This window comes from Vigna radiata, chromosome 1 (genome assembly GCF_000741045.1).
Source record: "Vigna radiata var. radiata cultivar VC1973A chromosome 1, Vradiata_ver6, whole genome shotgun sequence".
Lineage (NCBI taxonomy): Eukaryota > Viridiplantae > Streptophyta > Magnoliopsida > Fabales > Fabaceae > Vigna > Vigna radiata.
This window is the reverse complement of record NC_028351.1, coordinates 19,814,580-19,817,767: the sequence shown is the minus strand read 5'-3', so window position 1 is coordinate 19,817,767 and position 3,188 is coordinate 19,814,580. Positions and strand designations below refer to the sequence as shown.

Sequence of the window (3,188 nt, the reverse complement as noted above, 5' to 3'; positions counted from 1 at the left end):
CATCATGACCACAATCATAAATTCGTCACCCATCTATTTCCTGGATATCAACATGCATTGCAACTCAATTCTCATCCACATCAAATAATCATCAAATAGATCCATCATGCACATCAGTCAGTCAAACATTTTCAGAACAAGTAATAAAGCCAAGAATACACACCAAAATTAAAATTCAACCTATTCTAGGAATTTAAAATGCAAAAGTGTAAGAAGAAATCTAGGTTGCCTCCTAGTAGCGCTTGTTTAACGTCGCGAGCCTGACCCAAACCTGGTTGGCACTTGTCAGTAAGTGCACTGCCTTCCACCACCCATCAGTAGGTGTACCGTCTGGATATCCTTCAGTGGTTACTAAAAATTTAGCATCCCTTAGTAGATGCTACCCAAGAATTGTTCACAAAATTCCAAAAAGTACAAGTTCCAAAGAAAATAAAACCAAAAATCGAAAAAAAGAAAATTGTTCCTAAAAATACAAAATTTTATTTCCAACAAGTTCATTTCTTCTTCTTCACATTGGGATCTTCATCATCCCACCAGCTCACTTTTCTTCGGTGCACCTTCTTGGTCACTTTTGAATATGGTCTTTGAATCTCCACCATTCCTTTTTCCTTCAGCTCCTTTACCATCCATTCCTTTCTCTTAAATCTCACTTTGCTTCCCGGTAGGGGTGGATCTTCTTTTGGTTCTGGGTGAATGGTTCTTCTCCCTTTATCCTCAGGTACCTGCAAAACACAACAACTGTCATACTGAAAATTAATACCTGTGGATTTGTCTTCCTCTGCAGCTTCACTTCTGGCTCTTTTACATTTGACTTTTCTAACTGCCCTCTATACAGTTTCTTTAGAGCCATAAAGCAGTACTCGATCATAATCTTTTAACTTTATTCCTCCATCATGGATACATATAACCATCTTGGAGGTTCGCATGAACGGTCTTCCCAGGATTAATGAATTTTTTCCTTCATTAGCCATATCCACAACTATAAAGCCAATCAAAAACTCAACCTCATCAATCCGCACAATTGCATCTTCTACCATCCCAACAGGTTTCTTCATAGATCCATCTGCTACTGTCAAGATCACCTTGGTAGGCTTGAATTTTACTCCTTTTATCTTCTTGAAATCATTGAGAGGCATCAAATTAATGCTTGATCCTGAATCAATCAAAACCTCTCTTAGATCCACATTATTGATAACACAAGGAAGGGTCAAAGCTCCTGAATCCTCTAGTTTCTGTGGATGATTCTTCTTCTTGGGTTTCGCCCACTGCTCCTGATTTTCTTCATAGCCCAAATCAAGTAACCTCTCCAGATAGTATTTGATCTTGTCATCACCTTCAGGAGTTTGTGAAGATGTTATAGGATTAAGAGGTGCCTCCTTAAGAATTTTGCGGAGTGATTCTTTAATGTCTTCCTTCTCCTTTTCTCTTTCTGATTTCTTCCCTTCGCTTCTCTTATGTGTATTACTCATCCTTTCCTCGTCTTCGTCATCGCTGCTGCTAATCTCAATTGTTTCTTCTTCTAATCTCCTTTTTCCTCCTCTTGCAACAACTTTGCATTCATCTTTTGGGTTAACATTAGTCTTAGCCTGAAATTGATGCTTCTCTGTGGTTTCAACCCTCTTAGACAACTGTCCTATTTGTGTCTCTAGTGATCTAAAAGTTGCCTGATCACTTGCTTGTTGAGATTCATAGACCTTCAAAAATTTATCAAACATGTCAGTCAATTCTCTGACTGTCTCAGTTAAGTTGCTTAATTGCTGCCATAAGGGAGAAGGTTGCTTCCGGAAGTGACCTCCTTGTCCAGAAGAAGAGTTCTGACTTTGCCCAATACCTGGATGATTTTTCCAACTTTGGTTAGAACCACCTTGGTTGAAATTTCCTTGTATGTACTGAAATTGGGCACCCATATAATTCACGTCCTGTTGCATTTCCTCCGTAAAAGCACATTGACCATTAATATGGTCACCACTGCACAAATCGCATAATTGTTGAGCCTGGGAAATATTTCTGAGCCCCTGAGGAAGTTCAGAAACAACCTTTAGCAACTTGTCCAATTTCTTACTGAGGAGGTGATTTTGTGCTACTGTCGCGTCTTCAGTGGGGAGATGTAAAAGTCCTCCTTTTTGCGTGCCTCTTTCACTCTGCGACACTTCATTGAGAGCCATCTCTTCAATTAAGTTGTACGCCTCTTCCTCTGTCTTTCTATTAATACTGCCTCCAGCTGAGGCATCTATCATCATTTTAGACTGAGCGCGCAAACCTCCAAGGAACACTAGCAAGTATGAACCTTTATCAAACCCATGAACTGGGGTTGCTCTCAACAGTCCTTTGAATCTATCCCATGTTTGCCCTAGTGTTTCTTCCATTCCTTGTTTAAATGAAGAGATTTCTAATTTCCCTTGGTTGATCTTTGGAGGTGGAAAGAATTTAGTAATAAATTGTTGAACCATTGCTTCCCACGTCCTGAACGTTTCCTCTGGGAAAGAATTCAACCAGTCTTTTGCATTTCCTCCCAGTGAGAAACGAAACAAGCTAAGTCTGATTCTGTCGTCCGTCACTCCAGTTATCTTCACTATGTTGCAAATTTCTCCAAAGACTGTCAAATGCTTGTAAGGATTTTCATTTGACAACCCATGGAATTGGTTGTTCTGGACTAACTGGATAAGTGTCGGACTCATCACCATGCTGGTTGTATTGTTTGTTGGCACTGCAATGTTGTTAAAATTCAAGGGGCCAACTGTATTAGCTGCGTCCCCTAGAGTGCGTTTGGGAGGAGGTTCATTGGCCATCTCCTCAAGGTTTGATTAAAAAGTCTCAAGTGGAAAATGTGAAGTAACTTCTGGAGAAAGAGAACTTTCACACAAAGGGCGTCTCTTCCTCCTCTCGTATGGTAGACCTTCTACCAGAGGTTGTTGGTTTTTCCTGCTTCTAGTACGTATTGTTTCCTGCATGCACAAGAAACACACCCTAAAAGCACTTTTAAAGAAAATAAAACAAAACATGATAAAAGAAAAATAAAAACAAAAATAATTACAATCAAGTCAAATTCAATCAATTCACACTACTAGANAAATAAACCTCGAGTCCCCGACAATGGCGCCAAAAACTTGTTGACAAATTGGCAAGTGTACCAAATCGTACAAGTAATATAAATGGTAAGACCAAGTATCGTTTTCCCAAGAGACTCG

The 3,188-nt window shown here is 39.6% G+C and overlaps 1 pseudogene; it reads right to left on the bottom strand.

The window, feature by feature from the left end:
• LOC106758901 overlaps window positions 1-3,188 on the bottom strand; it is a 53,043-nt pseudogene that overhangs the window by 37,380 nt on the left and 12,475 nt on the right.